Genomic DNA, 24,280 nt, shown 5'->3' with positions numbered 1-24,280 from the left:
AACGGTGGTCACCGGACAGCAAACAGGTTGGGGGAAGGGAAAAGAGAGAGGAATTTCTGGTTTGTGGTCTCCCTCTCTAACCTGAAAATGTTGTGTAAAATCGTCACTCCTCCTCACTGAAGACCTGGATAAGATCAGCATAGATCAAGGACCCAAGGGCTCTGATGATTCTTACAACTTTGTGGACACAGGCAGTGCCCTCTGTGTTGGGAAATATAGATTTGCACATCTTTCTGCATTCTAGCTAAATACAGTGAGTACTTTAGGGGTGATCTGCAGCCAAAAGGAGGCCAGTTTCAAACATCCATGCAGTCTGCTCAGACCAGAAGCAAATACTGATGGGAATTTTATATCAAAATCAAGATTTATTGTATAATCTCTCAACTCATTTTCTCCCAGAATGTCAGAACATAAGGGAGGTGGTGGCGTTCTGATATTGTCACTGGACGGGTAAGCCGGTAATGCTCTGGGGTCCCGGGTTCGAATCCCACCATGGCAGCTGGTGGAATTTGAATCCAATAAAAGTCTGGAATTAAAATGATAACAATGAAACCACTGCCAATTGTCATAAAAACCCATCTGGTTCGCTAATGTCCTTTAGGGAAGAAAATCTGCTGTCCTTACCAGGTTTGGCCTATATTTGACTCCAGACCCACAGCAATGTGCCCTCTGAACAAGGGCAATAAATGCCGGCTGAGCCAGTGACCCCCATCCCATGAAGAATAAAAAAAAACTCTTTATTTCCCTCAGTCTCTCCTCCTGTGATCATCAGGGTTTTAAAACTCATGCATGAGAGAATCATAGAATTTTACAAAACAGGAGGCCGTTCAGCCCTTCTTGCTTACACGAGCAATCAAAGAGCTATTCACTGAGTCTTATTTGCCATTCCCTATTATTGCCTAACTATTAATTTAACTACTCTTCTCTTTTAGTATTTTCAATCTTTATTGTCCTGCACTTTTCAAATTGGTTTTTCAACTAAAAAATTCAATGCAAACCTGACTATTCATTCCACCAGTCTTATTGCACAAATATTCTTTTCAAACATTTTGTGTGGATGCATGAAATGCTTGATCAAAAATACATACCTTAATCTCACAGATCATATTCGACGACTGGTATGAACAGTTAGCAGGTCTTTTGTCAGCAAACAACTCTTTCATGATGCGGCAAGAACCTGGTACAAAATCTACTCGGCGACATGCTACCTCCTCCTGGGGTCTCTCTTCGTCTGATTGCAACCTGAAAACTGGGCAGGTATCATCATACCTCTGGGAAGAGTTCAGCCTGGTGCTGACAATGCTGAGGTTTGGTTTGTACTGTAAAGAATGCAGAGTACCACAGGTTAAATGCAATTATTGAATGTTAATATTTCAGTATAATTTTCTTCCACAACAACCCCCAACCCCACCTTTTTTGGCACTCAAGAGCTGTCTGGTAAACAATCAATGTCACTGATCAGTTTTGAAAAAACTTGCCTGGGATAAATGAGAGAACATGCTCATTCCAGTTTTCCCTCCTAATCAGAAAACTCAATTAATACACACCCACAGGCTTACAGCATATTGAGTAAATAGCAATAAAGATTCAGGTTTTGAGACTTCAGTGTTCTACTGCAAGTTATGTCCAAACACCCATCTGTAGATCACCATCTTGATGTGACAGTGAGGCTCGTTTACTCCAACAATCCCTTGAGCAATGCTGTCGGTAGGGCCACACATGATGGAAAGCAGCATCTGGGACTGTGCAGTCCTCTTCAGGATACCCTCTGCTCACCCAAAATGGGGATGGGGCTAGAGAGGTGCCCTAAAATTAGGCTGTCCCATTTTCACCTGGTGGGGAACCTCTCATTACATGATCACCATCTTTGTGGTCATAGGAAGAAAACTACATTTTGCAACTTGAAATGTTAGAACACTCATGGATAATCTCAAGAATGACTGTCTGGAAAGAACTGTAACCATATCACGTGAGCTATCAAGATTTTATTCCAAATTGACTTTGATGCTCTCAGCTCTGCCTTTCTGGGGAGTGCCAGCTGAAGAAACAAACTGGGTGATACACCTCCTGCTGGAAAGGAAAGATTGACAATGACCCTTGTGTCCATGTAGTTGGTTTTGCCAACCAAAATGGAATCACAGAATCAGAATCACAGAATCTCACAGTGCAGAAGAGGCCATTCAGCCCATTGAGTCTGCACCGACATGTGAGAAACACCTGACCTACCTACCTATCCCATTTACCAGCACTTGGCCCATAGCCTTGAATGTCTGACGTGCCAAGTGCTCATCCAGGTACTATTTAAAGGATGTAAGGCAAACCGCCTCCACCACCCTACCAGGCAGTGCATTCCAGACCGTCACCACCCTATGGGTAAAAAAGTTTTTCCTCACATCCCCCATAAACCTCCTGCCTCTCACCTTGAACTAATGTCCCCTTGTGACTGACCCTTCAACTAAGGGGAACAGCTGCTCCCTATCCACCCTGTCCATGCCCCTCATAATGTTGTACACCACGATCAGGTCACCCCTCAGTCTTCTCTGCTCCAATGAAAACAACCCAAGTCTATCCAACCTCTCTTCACAACTTAAATGTTTCATTCCAGGCAACATCCCGGTGAATCTCCTCTGCACCCCCTCCAGTGCAATCACATCCTTCCTATAATGTGGCGACCAGAATTGCACACAGTACTCCAACTGTGGCCTCACCAAGGTTCTATACAATTACAACATGACCTTCCTACTTTTGTAATCTATGCCTCGACTGATAAAGGCAAGTGTCCCATATGCCTTTTTCACCACCCCACTAACATGCCCCTCCGCCTTCAGAGATCTACGGACACAAACACCTAGGTCCCTTTGTTCTTGGATCTTGGATGCAATGCCAAAACTCCCCAATTGAAAGACTCATGACACTTCACCTGCAGCTCAGCCATAACCAATATGCTACCATCATCTGTGCACATGCCCTGACCCTGAACTCTGAGGAAGACGTTAAGGAAAAGTTCAATTCTGACCTTGGTGAAGTCCTGGGTGCCATTCCAAATGAAGAAAAGATCATTCTTTTGGAGGACCTTAATGCCAGTGTTGGCCATGGCTCCTATGTCTGGAGTGGTACCATTGGGGAAAACGGGATTGGAAAAGCCAATGAAAATGGCATCTTCCTACTGACAAAGTGCGCTCAGTATGACCTCATTATAACAAACACCCTCTTTCGCCAGAAGGACAAATACAAAGCCATATGCAGGCATCCTAGATCAAAGCATTAGCACCTCTTGGATTGTCATTGTTCGGGTCAAAGATCTAAGTGATGTGTGTACCATTTGATCCATGAAGGGCACTGATGCTTGTTGCATAGATCTTAGACTTGTTCTATTGGTGGTGAACATCCACCTGGAACCAAGACATCACAAGGCCCAAAAGTCCAAGAGGAAGAAGGTTAATGTCTCAGACCTAAAGCAGCCCAACCAAAGAGAGGAATTCCCAGTCCAGCTTGCGACCAATCTAGAAAATCTTCACATATTCAATTCAATTCCAGACCAGCGCAATCAAATAAAATCAGCTGTACTAGACTCTTGTGCCCAGACCACTGGGTTCGAGCAGAGTCATCACCAGGGTTGGTTTGATGAAAATAATGTGTGAAATATATGACCTCATAAAACAAAAACAAACCGCATTCATTGCCTGGCAGAACAACCCAAGATTGCAAGTCAAGAAGGCAGCATTTCAACAACTCAAGGCAAATACCCAAAGACAAATCCAGAAGACAGAGAACATGTGGTAAATAGAAATCCCAACAGATCCAACAATTACGCTGACCAACATGACACCAGGGCTATCTATAGACTGAGCTCAAATGGACGTATTCCCTTGACTCACAGGATGGTGTTTCTCTTCTTAAGGATGACAATGTCTGGAAAGAACATTTTCAACAACTCAACTGTGACTCCACAATGGCAGCTTATAACTTTCTAGGCTATCCCCCAATTCCCTATGGTAGAATCCGTGTGTCATGCGTAGTGAAGGCATGTCCTACTCATAACTTTAAATATGGACTCTGTTCCAGAAACCTCTTTTATTTAAAATGGGCACTGATAAACTGCTAAGATGGTTGCCAAGAATTAGGTGATCTTTGTAGCTTCAACATAGAATATCTCAAGCTTCCTGAAAGTTCCACACTGAATGACATGGCTGGGCTCCCACTTTAGTGAACATATCCAGACAATATCTATGTGGCATTCACACCAGTCATTGTTCAAAACTTACTCAAAACACAGAATTAATGTACTCCGAAGGAAGAATTTTATGCCTTGGGGCCGGGCAGGCTCCTGACCCGATCGGTGTAAAATTGTATGAGATTACATCGGGCAAGCATCCTGACATCATCCCACATGCGTGCAATCTTCAGGTCTACTACACACATGTGGCCATCAAAGCGCCAGTGGGTCAGCCGGGTGCCTTTATCGACAGGAAGGGATTCCGCTCGATGAATGTCCAGATAGTTTGTGACCTCAAGGTGTATATTCTGCAAGTTTGTGCAAGGTACCCTGGCAGCTCCCACCATGTGCATATCCTCAGATACTCCCAGGTGCCAAGACTATTCAGTGCTCCAGCCTAACTGGATGGATGGGTGACAAGGGCTATCCATTGAAACGGTGGCTTATGATGCCTCTCCACCACCCAAGAACAGAGGCAGAGCAGCATTATAATAGGAGTCGCGCATCCAAAAGGACAGCTATAGAGAGGACCATAGGTCTTCCGAAGATATGCTTCCTATGCCTGAATGGTTCAGGGGGAACATTACAATACCCCCCAGAGCAGGTGTCACTGATAGTGGTTGCACACTGTACTCTCCACAATCTGGTACTGGCAAGGGGGGACCCACTGGAGTAGGAGGATTTTGAGGCAGCTCCACAGGCCACAGAGGATGGATCCAGTGGAGAGTTGGAAGAGGAGCACATTGAGGAGAATGCTGAGAGTGTAGAGGCAGACCTCTATATCCTTTAGAGAGGCAGGGACACCAGGGATACCTTGATCCAAAGCTCCTTCAGCTAGGCTGCTAAAGATCCGCTTCCACCTCGTGCCAGGGCTGCTGCCTCCACTCCGGATGTATGAAATGACCCTTTCATTTGAACCCAATGTCCACTCAGTGCCTGTATCATAAAGTTTAGAGCCACTCACATCCAGCATTACATACTGGTGTACCCACCACCAAAAAAAAGGTGAAACATACTCAGGCCATTACGACAAAAACAAAATTTACGTAATTTTCACACTTACAACAAATTAACATTACCATCTCTGGTGTTCATTTCCACACCAGTAAGCATAAATAAAACATTACAGAACAGAAGGTCACCTGTGAACAGTCCCTCTTGTGCTCATGGTGCCTTAAATTTATATTTACAACTGCTGGGCCCCCCCTCACTGGCACTGGCATTGGAGACAGCCTGCTGACTCTGTTGTCTTGTTGGCCTTGATGACCTTGGTGGTCATGTTCTGGCCAGTGGAGCTTGTGCTGGCCCTGCCTGGGAGGGAGCGGCCAGTGCCATGTCTGGCATCTCCCCAGTCATTGCAGCCTCATCAGATGCCACAGTCACTGACAGAGGAGCCGCTGCCATAATCCAGAGAGCCCTGAGAGGAGCCCACAGAGACAAGCAGCTCGTGTGTCAACATGAGGTCGCTCTGGATCTCCCTGCTCGCCATTGATGGGCAGGCACCTAGGTAGGATGCTGGGTGCCTCCTCCATCTCCCACACTGGCACTGACCACCTGAGGTCATTGCCTGTATGAGGGCTTCCAGGTCCGAGTGCAATCCCAGGTGGGATAAAAATTTTGCCCTATGTCTTCGGGTTTCCACTTCAACAAAGAAAAGTTAGCGAGACCAGTTATCTACCAGATGCCATTTAAGGCCTGCCTAGCGTGAAACGCCAGCATTCAGCGCTGCCTCTGCGGAAACGAGTGCACACTTAATGATCTCCTAAGGCAGCTCTGTGAAAAGTGTTAAAAAAATTAAGAAATGAAAAATGTAATAAAACATGTCCCCTCATATGACTCTGTCACATGAGCAGGGACATGTTATTAATTAAATTTTAAATCTTTTACTTTATTTTTATTTGCTTTAGGAAACCTCGTCCGGCCTGTGGATGAGGTTTCCTAAAAAGTACAAAGGCTGCTTGGCCTTTTCGCCTGCCTGCCAACCGTAAGGTTGGACAGGCAGTGAAAAATTTTGTTCAATTATCTTTTTAATGGCCTTAACAGATTTTAAATTGTCGGCAGGCGCACTGCCAACTCCGGTGCATGCCTGCCAAATGAAATAGTGCGCGACTGCGCATTGACATCGGGATGCCCGCCTGACATCAACGCGTGTCACTTTACGCTTGAGCAGATCGGACACAGGCCTGCCCGCTGAGCTAAAAATTTTGCCCTATGTCTTCAGCTTTCCACTTCAACAAAGAAAAGTTGGCAAGACCAGTTATCCACCAATTAAGTGTGGAAAGGCCACTCTCTATCTCCTGTGTACTGATGGCTTTGGACCTCCAAACCATTTGGTTGGATGATGCCAGTATTGATCATGTGATCAAAACCAGCTTGCTATAACAAGTTTTGTCTAAAGACCCAGAGAAACCAGGGCAGTGTACAGAAAAACACCAAAGAGACAGCAGTTGGAGAAAAGCCAGTGTCATCTTTGCCTTTTAAGGAAAATGGAAGGCTGTAAAGTCTTAAAAAGCCTCCCAGACTGACTCCTAAATCCAATTCTATCTGTAAAAAAATTTGACCTCCTGAGACAGAAGCCAAAAATGCCTAATTTTGTAACTTGCTGAACATGCATCTCTTCGAAGCAATTTTGAAACAATCCAGATATCTGACTTCAGCCGTTTTGGATGCATTAGAACTACAATTGAAAAGTGGTAAAAAAAAACTCTACTGGACTTGCACCTACAACAAGCCAAATACAAGAACCATTAACTATTCTTTTGGTTTAACATTTGCAGAAGTGCACTATCTTTAATTGTTTCTTTCTTGAGTGTGTGGTGTGCGAATGAAATAGTGCTTAGACCTTTTCAGGGTGAGTGTGTGAATAAGTAATTTTCTTTATTCTTGTACCCATGGAAGTCTGCTGTTTCTTTAAACTGACCACACATGAAAGGGGGTTTAGAAACATGCATTGTTAGGAGCCACAAAGTATAACTTTAAGTTTAATCTATATTTTGTATTTGTGTGTTAAGAATGGTGAGAAACCTGGGTCTAGTTTAATTTAGAGTTTTTTTGTGAGTTGGGTGCCGGCAAGTCTGGGGCCCTGTTAGTAAACATGAATTTTTAATTAGGTTTTACAATTCTTGAAGTGAAGAGATAGGTCACTAAGGGGTTAGTGGTTTGGTGAAGTTAAAAAAAAGCACAGGAATGCGACAATTGTGACTATCTTCAAGAAGGGGAGAAAAATCAGGCTGTGGAAACTATTGGAGTATTTCTCTCTAGTCCATAGCAAGGAAAATCCTGACACACCTTCTCCTGATTCACCTACCTCCTGTGGCTCAGGAAATCCTCCCAAAGACACAGTATAGCTTTAGACATTCCAGGGGAACATGAGATATGGTCTTTGTTGCTAGACAAATCCACGAAAAATATCGAGAACACCACCAGGAACTGTTCATTGCATTCACTGACCTGACCAAAACACTTAACTCAGTAAATCATGAGGCTCTATGGATTGTGCTCCAAAGATTTGGATGTCCAAGAAACGTCATCACAATCCTATAATTGCTTCATGGTGATAGGACTGCAACTGTCTTGAGTGGGAGATCTGAAACAGATACATTCAAAATCCAGACTGGTGTCAAGCAAGGTTGCGTAATAGCCCCCATACTATTTACAATCTACCTGACAGCGTCTATTCACCTCATCAAAAATCAACTGCCCTCACGTCAGTATTAAATACTGGAAAACTCAACTTCAGTCATCTCCCTGCCAACAATAAACTGACCACCATAGATATACATGATCTACAGTTTGTGAATGACTTCAGTATCTTTGCCCACTCTGCACCAGATTTGCAAGTCATTCTTGATCTCTTCAATTCAAGTCACAAAAAAGGAATGAAACCGGACGGACCACCCGGCATTGACCCAGGCACTGGAAACGACAATGGCAATCTCAGCCCTATCGACCTACAAAGTCCTCCTTATTAACATCTGGGCGCTAGTGCCAAAACTGGGAGAGCTGCTTCACAGCCTAGTCAAGCAACAGCCTGACATAGTCATCCTCACAGAATCATACCTTACAGAAAATGTCCCAGACACCACCATCACTGGGTATGTCCTGTCCCACCGGCAGCACAGGCCCAGCAGAGGTGGTGGCACAGTGGTATACAGTCAGGAGGGAGTTGCTCTGAGAGTCCTAAACATATACTCCAGGCCTCATGAAGTCTCATAGAATCAGATCAAATATGGACAAGGAAACCTCCTGCTGATTACCACGTACCGTCCTCCCTTAGATGATGAAGCGGTGCTACTCCCATGTTGAACACCACTTGGAAGAAGCACTGAGAGTGGCAAGGGTGCAGAATGTACTCTGGGTGGGCAACTTCAATGTCCATCACCAAGGGCGGCTCAGTAGCACCACTATTGACCGAGCTGGCCGAGTCCTAAATGTCATAGCTGCTAGACTGGGTCAGCAACAGGTGGTGAGGGAATCAACAAGAAGGAAAAACATACTTTACCTCATATAAGATAAAAGCAAAATACTGCGGAGGCTGGAAATCTAGAACAAAAACAAAAATACCTGGAAAAACTCAGCAGGTCTGACAGCATCTGCGGAGAGGGATACAGTTGACGTTTCGAGTCTGTATGACCCTTCATCAGAACTAAGACATATAGAAATGAGATGAAATATATGCTGGTAGAAGGGGGTGGGACAGGAGAGCTCGATAGGGGGCCAGTGATAGGTGGAGGCCAAGAAGAGACTGCCAAAGATGTAATAGACAAAAGGACAAAGGGGTGTTGATGGTGGTGATGTTATCTAAAAGATGTGCTAATGGGGACATTAAGGGAAGCAAGTTAGTGGCAGATGGCCCTAGGGCGGGTGGGGTGGGGGAAGGGATCGAAATGGGCTAAAAGGTGGAGATGAAATAGATCAAAATAAATTTAAAAATAGGAGAGAAAAGAAAAAAATGTAGTTGGAAAAAAAAATTATAAGTTATTGGAAAAAGGGAGATCGGAAAGGGAGTGGGGATGGAGTAGAGAGTTCATGATCTGAAATTGTTGAACTCAATATTAATTCTGGAAGACTGTAAAGTGCCTAGTCAGAAGATGAGGTGCTGTTCCTCCAGTTTGTGTTGGGCTTCACTGGAACATTGCAACAGGCCAAGGAAGGACATGTGGGCATGAGAGCAGGGTGGTGTGTTGAAATGGCAAGCGACAGGGAGGTCTGGGTCATGCTTGCGGACAGACCGAAGGTGTTCCGTAAAGCGGTCACCCAGTCTGCGTTTGGTCTTTCCAATGTAGAGGAGACCGCATTGGGAGCAGCGAATGCAGTAGACTAAATTGAGGGAAGTGCAAGTGAAGGGCTGCTTCACTTGAAAGGAATGTTTGGATAGTGAGGAGGAGGGAAATTAAGGGGCAGGTGTTGCTCCTTCTGCGGTTGCATGGGAAGGTTCCATGGGAGGGTGTTGAGGTGTAGGGGGTGATGGAGGAGTGGACCAGGGTGTCCCAGAGGGAACGATCCCTGCGGAAAGCCGCCAGGGGGTGTGAAGGGAAGATCTGCTTGGTAGTGGTATCATGCTGGAGTTGGTGGAAATGGCGGAGGATGATCCTTTGAACGCAGAGGCTGGTGGGGTGATAAGTGAGGCCAAGGGGGACCCTATCATGGTTCTGGAAGGGAGAGGAAGGTGTGAGGGCGGATGTGCGGGAGATGGGCTAAACACGGTTGAGGGCCCTGTCATCCACCGTGGGTGGAAAACCTTGGTTAAGGAAGAAGGAAGACATGTCAGAGGAACTGTTTTGGAAAGTGGCATCATCAGAACAGATGCAACAGAGGCGGAGGAACTGAGGGAATAGGATGGAGTCCTTACAGGAAGCGGGGTGTGAGGAGCTGTAGTTGAGGTAGCTGTGGGAGTTGGTAGGCTTGTAATGAATATTGGTGGACAGTCTATCACCAATCTCTCCTTGTAGCTATACTTTTCTAACCCTGGCAACATTCTTGTAAACCTCCTCTGCACGCTCTCCAGAACAATTATGTCCTTCCTGTAATGTGGTGACCAGAACTGCACACAATACTCCAGTTGTGGCCTCACCAATGTTTTATACAATTCCAACATTATATCCTTACTTTTATATTCTATACCTCTGCCAATGAAGGAGAGCATTCCATATCCCTTCTTTACAACCTTGTCTACTTGAACTGCTGCCTTCAGGGACCTGTGTGCTTGTACGCCAAGATCTCTCACTTCATCTACCCCTCTTAGTATATTCCCATTTATTTTGTAATCCCTGTTACTGTTTGACCTCCCTAAATGTATGACCTGACACTTCTCTATGTTAAAATCCATCTGCCACTTTACCGCCCACTCCAAAAACCCATCTAAAACAAAAACAAAAACAAAAATACCTGGAAAAACTCAGCAGGTCTGGCAACATCTGCAGATAGGAGCACAGTTAATATTTCGAGTCCAAATGACCTTTCAACAGAACTAAGTAAAAATAGAAGAGAGGTGAAATATAAGCTGGTTTAAGGGAGGGGGGTGGGACAAGAAGAGCTGGATAGAGGGCCAGTGATAGGTGGAGATGACCAAAAGATGTCACAGACAAAAGGACAAAGAGGTGTTGAAGGTGGTGATATTATCTAAAGGAATGTGCTAATTAATGGTAGAAAGCAGGACGAGCAAGGTACAGATAGCCCTAGTGGGGGTGGGGTGGGGGGAAGGGATCGAAATAGGCTAAAAGGTAGAGATAAAACAATGGATGGAAATACATTTAAAAATAATGGAAGTAGGTGGGAAAAGAAAAATCTATATAAATTATTGGAAAAAAACAAAAAGGAGGGAGAAAATCGGAAAGGGGATGGGGATGGAGGAGACAGTTCATGATCTAAAATTGTTGAACTCAATATTCAGTCCGGAAGGCTGTAAAGTGCTTAGTCGGAAGATAAGGTGCTGTTTCTCCAGTTTGCGTTGAGCTTCACTAAAACAATGCAGCAAGCCAAGGACCACCAACCCATCTATATTGTTTTGGAGATTATGGCTATCCTCTACACTATCCACTACTCAGCCAATCTTTGTGTTATCTGCAAATTTCCCAATCGTGCCCCCCACGTTCACGTCCAAATCATTAATATATAACACAAACAGCAAGGGTGCCAACACCAAGCCCTGTGGAACACCACTTGAGACAACTTTCCATTCGCAAGGGCATCCATCGACCATTATCCTTTGTTTCCTGTTACAAAGCCAACCTTTTATCCAGTTTGCCACATTACCCTGAATCCCACGGGCTTTTACTTTCCTGACCAATCTGCCATGTGGGACCCTGTCAAATGCCTTGCTAAAATCCATGTACACATCCATTACACTACCTTCATCAACCATTCTTGTCACTTCCTCAAAGAATTCAATCAAATTTGTGAGGCAAGACTTTCCTTTAACAAATCCATGCTGACCATCCCAGTCTAGTCCATGCCTTTCCACATGATAGTTAATCCTATCTCTCAGGATTGATTCTACTAATTTGCTCACCACCAGACTAACTGGCCTATAATTGTTTGGCATTTCCTTTGATCCCTTTTTAAACAATGGAGCTACGTTTGCATTTCTCCAGTCCTCCGGTACCTCCCCTGTATCTAGTGAAGATTGGAAAATCATCCTCAGAGTATCTGTTATCTCCTCCCTGACTTCCTTCAGCAGCCTCGGAAACAATCCATCTGGCCCTAATGACTTATCAACTTTCAAGGATTTCAACCCTTTGAGTACTTCCTCTCTTTATTACTATCCCGTCCAATATCTCGCAGTGTTCCTCCTGGACTACTATATCTACATCCTCCCTTTCCTTTGTAAACACGGAGACAAAATATTCATCCAAAACCCTTCCCACAGCCTCTGCATCTACACATAAGTTTCTATCTTCATCTCTGATAGGTCCCACTTTTTCCTTAACTAACCTTTTAGCATTAATGTATTGGTAAAACATCTTTGGGTTATCTTTAACTTTACTTGCTAATCTTTTCTCATGCCCTCTCTTTGATTTCCTCATTTCCTTTTTACTTCATCCCTGCACTTCCTATATTAGTCTAGGTTATCTGCAGGGCTTAGTTCTTAGTGCCTATCGTACGCTTTCTTTTTCTGTTTGATCTTCCCCTTTATTCCTCTAGACAGCCAGTGGGGTCTAGATTTGGCAGTACCACTCTTATTTTTGTAGGGGACATGTCTACTTTGTACAAATAGGATCTTGCTTTTTAGTGCTTCCCACAGGTTTTCCACTGTTTTATCCTCCAGCAGTGCTGTCCAGTCCACCTCAGCCAAGTCCCTTCTCATTTCTGCAAAATTTGCCTTCCCCCAGTTACTCTTGCCTTATCTCTGTTCTTTTCCATGGTAATGCTAAAACTAACTGAATTGTGATCACTGATCCCGATATGGTCGTCAACTGTCACTTCACTCAATTGCCCTTCTTCGTTCCTCAAGACTAGGTCTAGAATTGCATCTCCTCTCTTTGGGTTTGTCACTAATAGGTTGAAAATAATTTCCTGGACACACTGCATGAATCTTTCTCCCTCAGTGCCCCTTATATTGTTTGAATCCCAGTGGATATTAGGATAGTTGAAGTCTCCTACTATTATTGCCCTCTTATTTTTACAAGCAGAAATTTGCCTACATATTTGTTCTTCTTTCTCCCTTTCACTATTTGCAGGGTCTGTAGTATACTCCCAGTAGTGTGACTGCCCCTTTTTTATTTCTAAGCTCAATCCATAAAACCTCGTTTGTTGACCCATTTAGTATATCATCCCTTCTCACAACTGGAATTGATTCTTTAACCATTAATGCTAACCCCTCCTTTTTTATCTCTTACTCTATCATGTCTGAAGACTCTATAACCAGGGATATTAAGCTGCCAGTTTTGTCCGTCCTTTAGCCAGGTCTCCATTATAGCAATGACATCCTACTGCCTTGTGTCTACCTGTGCCCTTAGCTCATCTACCTTGTTTGTAATACTCCTTGCATTGAAGTATAAAAAGTTTAACCCCGTCAATTTCCCTTGCTGGACACTTTTTAAACTTTGCTTCTCCTGTAACTCCATGTCTATCACAACGTCCCTAGCTAATGTTCTGCCTCCCTTTTGCTGATCTGAATCTGACCTAAACAAAAACAGAACTAAGTAAAAATAGAAGAGAGATGAAATATAAGCTGGTTTAAGGGAGGGGGGTGGGACAAGAAGAGTTGGATAGAAGGCCAGTGATAGGTGGAGATAACCAAAAGATGTCACAGACAAAAGGACAAAGAGGTGTTGAAGGTGGTGATATTATCTAAAGAAATGTGCTAATTAAGGGTAGAAAGCAGGACAAGCAAAGTACAAATAGCCCTAGTGGGGGTGGGGTGGGGTGAAGGAATCAAAAAAGGCTAAAAGGTAGAGATAAAACAATGGGTGGAAATATATTTCCTTCACTGTCGCTAGGTCAAAATCCTGGAGCTCCCTCCCTGACAGTGCTGTGGGTGTACCTACACCACATGACTGCAACGGTTCACGAAGGCAGCCCAGCACCACCCTCTCAAGGGCAACTGGAGATGGGCAATAAATGCTGGCCCAGCCAGTGAAGCCCACATCCCATGGATGAATTTTTAAAAAATTCTGCATACAAGAGACTTGGACAGTCCTTGAATGGTGCCTGTTAAGTCAAAAATTCCACCTGCCATATATGAAGGAGATGTTCTTGAATATGTTGAGCACTTTCCATACTTCGGTAGCCACCTCTTTTAAAAGGCCACAATTGACAAGGTGATCCAACACCGGATCAGCTGCCAGCACAGCCTTCTACAAACAATTGCAGCAAGTGTTTGACAATAAAGACATCCACAAGTCAACAAAAGTCCTAGTGTACAGAGCAGTTGTCCTCACCTCACTCCTGTACTGCACTGAGGCCAGATGTGTATGAGTGACACAAGAGCACACTCCAGATTCAAGGGGAGGACCATCAAACAAATGCTAGTGTCCTTTTTGAAGTCAGCTTCACAAGCATTCAGGTAAAACTCCTACAAAATCAATTTTGATGGACTGGATACAATGTCCACGTGGCGAAAAAGTGTCTCCCTTGCCAAGTCCTGTTTTCTCAACTCTCAATTGGCCTATGTTCCAGGAGAGGGCAAAGGAAATGCTTCCAAGACACTCTGAAGCTCTCTTGAGAGTATGCAGCATTGACCTTAATGACTGGAAGGAGCTTCTCCCAATCATTTAAAATGATGACAACTTGTCCATCAAGCTGTATAATGCTTTGAGTCACAAGGTCTTAATGATGAGGCAGAGCAGCAGCAGATAAGAAAGGGAAGCAAATCCTGCACTCCCAGTACCTCATGGGACATCCTGCCCCATGTGCCCAATGATCTGTAGGTCGAGAATCAGCCTACTCAGTCAAATGAAGACACTGAGTAGATATCAACCTCGAATTGAGGGACGTCCGACAATATCCAAATATGTGCTCCGGAAATCTGACCCTTGAAACTATCGTAATTAAGCTCTATTTACACTTTTATTTCCTATTTGCTAGTTTATCCTGTTTGAATTTATGTGGGCTTCAAGGTTTGGAGATGAATACTCCATGCACGGCTGTCTCATTGGTGGATAAATCCTAAATCACAAAACCAAGGTCTGTCAGCACCATATGCAAATTAAAGGGAACAAGGATTTAGACATGAAATATCCCCATGCGTTCTCCTGATCTTCTGAAACTTTAGTGGATTTGTGTAAATCTTGAAGAAACTATGTAAAATGATTGCAGTTTCTCCAGGATTTGTTCTGGTATCCTGCCAAAGTTTACGGCAGGAGATCAGAAGAATCCCTCTCTAAATTCAATTCCCTATTTGTCTCCCTGTAGGGTTGATGGTAAAGAAAAAAAGTGAAATACCCTTGCTCTAACATCCCTTAACATTTGTTAGCATTTACTCTTCTGTTTCCTAACATCTATGTACAATTATTTACAATCAGTTTTAATAATTGGAATATTTATGGGGTCTCTGCCTAACATGTAACACAAGTATACTTCAACCAAAAATCCAAAAAACAAACAGATCCAAAAACTACACTTTTTTTTGAACCTTATTGACCTTTAGCATGGGAAGTCTAGTTATTTGTCTACACTGTTTACCTTGCAATTTTGGTGGTGAACATGTCAAAAAGAAACTTCTTACAAGTAGCCTGTATTTACTATTCAATGATACATCTTACTTTTCTAACCATTTTATTTACTTTAGACTATTGCTAGCCTAGGCTTAAGCCATTGTAATGTAGGTTTATATGCGGTAACAAAAACTGAAATTATCTGAAATCCAAAATGCAATCATCTCTGAGGGTTTCAGATAAAGGATACTTGGCCTGTGCTAAATAATTTTGCACTTAGATTCATTTAGTGGTGGAAGTCCCAAGTCCAGCTGCAGTTCTGATCATCTCTAGGATCAAATGTGTGGAACTTAAAAATGATCCTGTGTCAGAATACCATTCCTTGTCCTCTGGTGGAAATTGTACATGCATTAAAATCAGGTGAAGGCAAAAATAGCAATAACTTGTATTTACATAGCGCCTTTAACATAGTAAATGTCCCAATGCGCTTCACTGGAGTGTTAACAGACAAAATTTGACATCAAGCCACTTAATGAGTTATTAGGGCAGATGACCAAACGCTTGGTCAAAGAGGTAGGTTTTAAGGAGGAACTTAAAAGAAAGAGAGGAAGGGAGGGAATTCCTAAAACCTAAAGCCTCAGCAGCTGATAGCATGGTCACCAATGATGGAGCGAAAGAAAATGGGGGTGGGGTAAGGAAAAGGTCAGAATTGGAGGAGTGCAGAGATCTCAAACAGGATCATTCACTGAAAACTGCCAGTTGGTTAAGTGGCCACAACATTGCTTGTATCCATGGAACTGCAAGTAGCATTGATCTACAACTTTGAGAATTGGGGAAAAAAAACCCCACAAAATATAACAAATGAAAAGTTTGCGCTAATTTACTCTTAATGCTATCATTGCTATTTCAGAGTTAAAGCATTTGGAAATCTTCTCCTCGGAATTTTTTTAAAAATTAAATGTACAAATTTTATAACCGGAGAGGTTAATTTTTCTTATTAGCGTGTATATTAGTCTGAAAAAATATACAGTTTTGTCTCAAGTGTCTAAGAATTTCAGTTATTTTAATAAAATGCTGATTTTTTTCAATTTTCCTAAATGGTTTATTTATATACCCTAGTTTTATGTTACTGTTTTAAAGCATATTTTCAAAATATTTGTGCAATTATGTTTGTCATTTTCATGAGATGTTGTTGGACGATAATCTGTTCATCCAATGAGATTTCTCAGTGCAAGCATATGCTTTTTTATATCCACTATTAGGTGCAATGCATGTTACATTCGGACTAGAAATGACCTTTCACTGCCCCAATAACATACCGCAGTAGACTATACCAATCTAAATGATCTGCAAAATAATTCATAAAACCAGCAGTGGGGGGAAAAAATCATCCTATCCAGTGTGAACTGGGGCTAAACCCAAGTATCAGAAGAACAAAACACAGTTTTGTTCTCAGCTCATCATATCCTCCAAATAAATGTACAAATATAATCAAATCCAAGTGGTGAACTTGGATTTCAGTGCCTTAACGATATTGCACTCCCTCTGCTGCTTGATAGGTGAATTACCATCGGCAATCTTAGCGAATCAACACTTCGGTAGCACTCATTACCTTTAGACAGTTTCAATATCTTCAAAAGGTGGTGGCTAGAGAGTAAACACCAAGCAGGGATGGAGGAAAAAGGGGAAGAGGGTCTAGAAGGCAGCAAAAGCACAAATGAGGAGCATCTTAAGGATATTTTTAAAAGCACGGAGGGATGCAGCAGGGCAAGGATGGTCATAAATGGGATGCTATTTACTGCACTAAGGAACTACATGAGAGGTCAGCACCCTGTTATGGTCATGGGAGAGATGGTAGGATGGTTCCCCACTTTCTTCCATCTCTCAACTGACTGAAGGCAGATATGTTTTAAAAGACAAAGTGTTTTAACCCCGAATGCTGAGACTGCTGACAACAAACAACAACAGGTTTTCTTGTAAGCTTATTTTAAAAAAAGGATGAATGTTAAGAACTGAAAACCTGAAATGTATTCGCATCAGCACTCACTTACATAATGCCACACACACGGCCGCACACACATGAAAAGTTGACTACAAAAGACGTAGCATGCACTTAGGTCATAAAAGTCCATAAAATTCACCATCACACTTGTTTCTCTCGAGATAGAGACTTGAAATGATGCAGGCCTGTGATTCCTTTTTGGTCCACTGAAGAAATAGAGGTTGGAGGTTACTGGTTTCTGAAGACGGATTCGCAGTGGTTTACTGCTTGCAGTGGAAAGTTTCTCTGGCTTCACTCCAGTTGGGGTGTAGTGGAACTTCTGCAGCAAAGAAAAAATTTCAAATAGGTAGGTAAAAGGATAACCTGAATTCTCTGTCTCCCGATGGATTTCAGGCAGGGTCCTGTTCCTTTGCTGGTGTCAATCTCTTTTCTCTTTGTGTTTGCTTGAAAAATGTCTTATTAAATGTCCCTTATCGGAAATATGCACTGGGAGTTTCCTGCCCTGTTGTGGTGGGACTCCCCGCAGGAGTGGCGAGTGGTGCCAATGACAGGATGAAGGCATGATCCGCGGTGCAGATGAAGGTGTGTGTGAGAGAGTGAATGGGATGTCCCTTGAACTGGCAGTGAGTGAGATCCCTGTGGATGTGTGATAGGCTTGTGAGTGTGTGAGTTAAGAGTGATGAGAAGAGTGACTTACCCTGGAGCATCAGAAGAGACCATTCATCCCCTTTTGGCACTGGGTGGCTGTCCTCTTTTGCAGGGCTTTGGTGCTGACTACCGCTGCCATGGCCTCCCATGCTGGATTGGTGACCTTGTTTGCTGGTCTTTGCCCAGAGTGGGGGTTTGAGGACATTACGGCAGGCCTCCACTGTGTCCAGTAGGCAGTGGGTCGCTAAATTTGGCGGCAGCATGTTTCCTCCCTTTGGCAGCCCCATGTTTCCTCCCAGCAGCCTCCTATCCCTTGAAGAGAGCTAGCTTTGTGCAGGGGCACCCTTTAAATATGGAACCCGGCTTACTGAAGGCCTGAGGTAATGGCAGGGTAGGCGGTCCAGTGACCCAGCGTGTTTCCCGGAAATGCGTTATTAATGAGGCAGGATGAGCCAGGAAGGGGATGATACAGTGCAAAAGTCGCCATCACAGCCAGTGGGTAAAATGTCCTTTTTCCCGCCCGCTACTATACTTAGTGCAAATCTGGGTCAATTCTGCCCAATACCTCCACTGGCTCAGTGGAGATACTGTCAAGGTACAACATGTAACTGGTAACTTCATGCTTCCAGTCTACAACACTGGGGAATTAGGTAATGTAAAAAGAGTGGAGCCAAGCCTGGAAACCTGGACATACCTTGCAGACACAAGAAGAAAACCTTTTCAGACTTATGTGAAATCTACAGTGCAATAGGTAGGAGAGAAAGAGGGAGACAGCAGTGCAATAGAGGTGGACCACAAAGGACAAACATTTGAAAAAAACTGAGTGAGCCACGTATGACTTTCATTAATGCACAGAGGATTTAGAAAATTAGTTTAAGTCAAGCTGTGAAATGGGTAGTGAAGGATATTCATTGTTTTTGTGTTATTATATACATTATAGGCAAGTTGAACTCAGTAAATTAATCATAGGTTCACCCCTGTAAAATTAAACAGCTTACCTTTGGTATCAAAGCTTATCAAATGAAATATGATTGAAAAAAATACTTAGGCTGGAATTTTACACCTCCGTTGGCATTGGACGTCATGACAGACGTGAGTGGACAATATGGCGAGAAGGCCAAAAATCAGTTTTACGCCATCGTGAAACCAGTTTGCGATCGTCTGCTCTGCCCGTCAATGGTAGTCCACCATTCCCACCGCCGGACATCGGGAACATCATTTTCATACATTTGTGTCTAATTTAAGCTCTGCTCAGTGGAATCATCCCCTCCACGCTGGATCATCTGGGCATGCTGACGTGATTGCACGCCGATGTGCTTCACAATTGTACATAAGCAACATGCACCTGGCAAGCTGCACTTTGGTTGGGACTTCAAGGTTTGCTTGCCTACCTTTCTTTGGGCAGCATTCATGTTCACGAGCGCCAGGCTTCACAGGCAGCACCACATCACTTTTAGGGGGGCTCACAGGCAGGTCTTTACCTACCAGACCAGTCAAAAGGTGGGGGTGGCTTTTCCACAGCAGCAGGTCTAGGGCTTACTTGGGGAAGGGGGAGAAGTGGCCTCAGGCAAGGTAAGAGGCTGCAGGGCAAGGGCTGTACTTGGGAAGGAGGGTATTCCAGGGTGTGTGGGACACATGTTGATCTATGCAAGTGGCCTCAAAATGGCGAGGGCTGAGGAAACAGTCTCCAGAGAAGATGAGGCCAAATGATGATGTGAGGATCAGTGTGAGAGAATGGGTGGTGTTGTCCCTTGAGCTGGTAGTGAGTGAAATGCCAGTGAATGTGTGATGGCCTTGTGAGTGTGTGAGTTTAAGTGTTGAGATGGTTGTCTTACGGCATGGATGAGATAATTGATTCTTCTTCTGCACTGGAAGGCCGACTTCTTGTGCGACTGACCGCCTCATGGCACTGACCACGTCTGCCACCGCCTCCCAAGCTGGAGTGGTGAGACTGATGGGCTTCCTGTGGCAAGGGTAGAGGACATCACAGTGGCCTCCACGGTGTCCAGAAGGCTTCCCGGGGATGCATCACTGAATTAGGGGTCTGCACTCTCCTTGGTTTTGGGGGCCTCCTGGGCTGCAAGTATCAAGAAGTGTGCGCGCAGCTGCTGTTTAAATATGATGCCCTGTGTGAGGAAACGGCAAGGTAACGGTGTGGCGGGCAAATGGGAGGCAGCCCGCCAGCGAGATGGCGTATTTCCTGTAGCTGCATAATTAATGAGGCAGGAATAGTTTGATACGCTATGAAAAGCTGCCATTGTGGCCGGCGGGTAAAAAGTCCTTTTACCCGCCCACTACCATACTTAGTGCAAATCTAGGATAATTCCACCCTTACACTTTTAGTGCCTAATCACATCTCTCAGATATTCTCAAAGTGTTTGATAAAAAATGGATTACTTTGAAGTTATAAACATTGATAAAAATATTGATATGCTTCTTTAACATACGGACATATGAAATAGGACCAGAATTAGGCCATTCGGCCCCTCAAGCCTGCTCCGCCATTCAATAAGATCATGGCTAATCTGTTTGTGCTTCAAGTTCTATATTCCCATCTACCCCCAATAATCTTTGATTCCCTTACCTAACAAGGATCTATCTACCTCTGCCTTAAAAATATGCAGTGACCTTCTGAGGGAGAGAGTCCCAAGGTCATACAACCCTCAGGGAGAAAAAAATTCTCCTCATCTCTGTCCTATAAGGGTGACACCTAATTTTAAAATAGTGCTCCCTAGTTTTGGACTCACCCACAAGAGGAAACATTCTTTTCATGTTCACTTTGTCAAGACCATTCAGGATCTTATCTACTTCAATCAAGTCACCTCTCTCAATCAAGTCACTCTTCTAAACTCCAGTGGAGACAAGCCCAGTTTGTCCAACCTATCCTCATAAGACAGCCCACTCATACCAGCTATCAATCTAGTAAACCTCCTCTGAGCCGCCTACAACATTTACACCCTTCCTTAAATGAGACCAAAACTGCACACAGTATTCGAGATGCAGCCTCATCAATGCCCTGTATAACTGAAGCATAACATCCTTACTTTTATGTTCAATTCCTCTTGTAATAAAGGATAGCATTCCATTTGCCTTCTTGATTACTTGCTATACCTGCATGCTAATTTTTTCTGACTCATGCACGAGAACACCTAAATCTCTCTGCACCTCAGAATTCTGCAGTCGTTCTCTGATTAAGTAATACTCTGCTTTTTTACTTATCTCACCGAAGTGAACAACTGCACATTTTCCCCACATTATATACCATCTGCTAGATTTTTGCCCACTCATTCAACTTATCTATATCTGTCTGAGAACTCCTTATGTTTGCTTCACAACATACTTTCCTACCTATCTTTGTGCTGCCATGCCTTTGCTCCCCTCATCTATGTCATTGATGTAAATTGTAAAAAGTTGAGGCTCCAGCACAGACTCCTGCTGGACTCCACTAGTCGCATGCTGCCAATCAGACAAAAACCCATATCTGCATACTCTCTGTTTTCTGGCGTCCTTCCAATCCTCTATCCAGGCTAATATGTTGCTGCCTACATCATGAGCTTTTATTTTCCACAATAACCTTTGACATGGCACCTTATCAAATGCCTTTTGGAAATCCAAGTACAATACATCTAGAAACTCCCATTTATCCGCAGCACATGTTAGTCCTTGAAGAAACTCTGATAAATTGGTTAAACATGATTTCCCTTTCACAAAACCATGCTGACTCTTCATGATTACCTTGTGTTTTTCTAAATGACCAGCTATAGCTTTTTTCACGATCAACTCTAACAACTTCCCCATGACAGACATCAAGTTAACTGGCCTATAGTTTCCCGGTTTCTGCCTCCCTCCCTTCTTGAATAGAGGGGTTATATGTGCTACTTTTCAACCTGATGGAAACTTTCCAAAATCTAGGGAATTTTAGAAAATTAACACCAACGCACCTACTACCTCATTAGCCACCTCTTTTAAGACCCTCAGTTAAAGTCCATCAGGACTCGGTCAGCATGCAGATCCATCTGTTTGCTCAGTACCACTTCCCTAGTGATTGTAATTTCACCAAGTTTCTCTCTCCTCTACACCTACTGATTTACACCTATTTCTGAAATGGTTTTTATATCCTCTATAATGAAGATAGAAAGAAAATATTTGTTCATTTTCTCTGCCATTTCCTTATTATCTACTATCAACTCCCTTGATACGTTGATGTACAAAGGGACCTGGATGTCCTTATACACCAATCACTGAAAACAAGCAGGTACAGCAAGCAGCAAGGCAAATGGTATGTTGGCGTTTATTGTGAGAGGACTTGCGTAGAGGAGCATCGATGTCATACTGCAGCTGTACATGGTCTTGGTGAGGCCACAACTGGGGCAGAATTTTCTGTCTTGCGGACGGGCGCATGCCCGACCTGAATGGGAGTAAAATAGTGCACGATGACGCCAGGACACTCATCCGACATCATCGCACACCTGTGCAATATTTCGCTTGGCGGGTGCCAGAGTGGCGCCCACCATTAATTAATGGGCCACTTAAGGCCCTTAACGGTCCAACTGACTGTGATTTTACCTTGCCCGTGAGATTTTCTGTGCGTTGCATGGGCAAAACAGGCAGGCGGCCAGCCGACATTTTTACAAACCTCATCCAGCATTGCCAGTGTGAGTAGTGAGGAGTTTTGGTAGATAGTTTGCTACTGGTTGCTTATTGGTATTTGGCAGCTTCATCTCTGTTTGGGGCTTCATTCTTAACATTTCCAGGCCTCATTTCAGGACTCATTGCTGTTTGCCAGGCTCCCGAAGAATTCAGACTGTGTGGACCCTTCCAGGTATCAGACAGCCTTCGTTTACCCTGGTAATGGGGATTGTGGTCTCCACTGGAGGCATCTCCTCTGAGGAGGAAAAGAGGGGCAGAAGGGAGAGGAGGCCAGGTGTCCCAATGCAGCTTCCAGGGAAGGGACCTGTAGGAAGAGAGGTGCAGGCACAAGGGGCGCAGGGCCAGCAGGCAGTCCAAGGCAGAAGGGGTCGCAGAAGACACCACTATCCTGCTGCTAGGGTTTACAGGCGGTGATGCAGCCACCTCAATATGTCTGAAGTGCAATGCCGAAGGAGGCTCCGCCTCTCAAGAGAGACTGTGACCTCCATCTGCCAGATGCTTGGGCCTGAGATCAGCTCCGACTGTACGGCTGGACACCTCATGCCAGTGGCTCTGAATGTCACAGTGGTCTTCAAATTCTATGCCACCAGCTCTTTCCAGGGCTTAGTGGGGGATCTGTGTGGAGTATCACAATCGGCTGTCCACAGTTGTGTCAAGCTGGTGACAAAAGCTCTGTTCAGGCAGGTCCTGATCTTTATTCTTTACCATACAAATGAGGCCTGCCAGGCTGAGCGAGCCAGAGGCTTGGAAGCGTTTGCTGGCATCCCCTGTGTCCAGGATGCAATTGACTGCACAAATGTGGCCATCGAGGCGCCAGCAGGTCAGCCGGGTGCCTTCATCAACAGGAAGTAATTCCACTCTATGAACATGCAGATAGTGTGTGACCACAAGATGCAGATTCTGCAAGTCTGTGCAAAGTACCCTAGCAGCTCCCACGATGCTTGTATCCTGAGACACTCTCAGGTACAGAGGCTCTTCAGTACTCCAGCCCAACTGGATGGATGGCTGCTGGGTGACAAGGGCTATCTGTTGAAGAGGTGGCCCATGACGCCTCTCCACCACCCAAGAACAGAGGCAGAGAAGTATCACAATAGGAGTCATGCCTCCACAAGGGCATTGTTAGAGAGGACCATAGGTCTTCTCAAGATGTGCTTCCTATGCCTGGAGCATTCAGGGGGAGCACTACAATAGCCCCCCAGAGCAAGTGTCACTGGTAGTGGTTGCATGCTGTGCTCTCCACAATCTGGCACTGGCAAGGGGGGACCCACTGGAGGAATAGGATCTTGACGCAGCTGCACAGGCCACAGAGGATGAATCCAGTAGTGAATCCCAAGATGAGCACAGTGAGGAGAACACTGAGGGCGTGGGGGCAGAACATGGTAACCTCCAGGGAGGCAGGGACACCAGGGATGTCTCAATCCAACGTTCCTTCAGCTAGGCTATTAAAGATCAACTTCAAAAGCATGCCAGGGCTGCCTCCCCCAACCCGGATGTCTGAAAGGACCCATTCATTTGAACACAAAGAACATTCAATGCCTGTGCAATAAACTTCAGAGCCACGTACCTCCAGCTTTACATACTGGTGTAGCCTGTACCAATAAAATAAAAAGGTGAAGCATACTCAGGCCATGATGACAAAAACAAAATTATTTTGCTAATCCAAACTAG

At 44.2% G+C, this 24,280-nt stretch overlaps 1 protein-coding gene across 1 annotated transcript in view; it reads right to left on the bottom strand.

Moving 5' to 3' along the window:
• LOC121285023 (paternally-expressed gene 3 protein-like) overlaps positions 1 to 1,206 on the bottom strand; it is a 48,616-nt gene extending 47,410 nt beyond the window's left edge. The window contains exon 1 of the mRNA XM_041201125.1: positions 1,089 to 1,206. The gene's annotated coding sequence lies outside the window, so the exon portion shown is untranslated. The remainder of the gene's footprint in view (positions 1 to 1,088) is intronic.
• Between the last annotated feature and the right edge of the window lie 23,074 nt (positions 1,207 to 24,280).

The sequence above is a fragment of the Carcharodon carcharias genome, chromosome 1 (genome assembly GCF_017639515.1).
Source record: "Carcharodon carcharias isolate sCarCar2 chromosome 1, sCarCar2.pri, whole genome shotgun sequence".
Taxonomy (NCBI): Eukaryota; Metazoa; Chordata; class Chondrichthyes; order Lamniformes; family Lamnidae; genus Carcharodon; species Carcharodon carcharias.
This window is presented reverse-complemented; position numbering and strand designations above follow the sequence as displayed.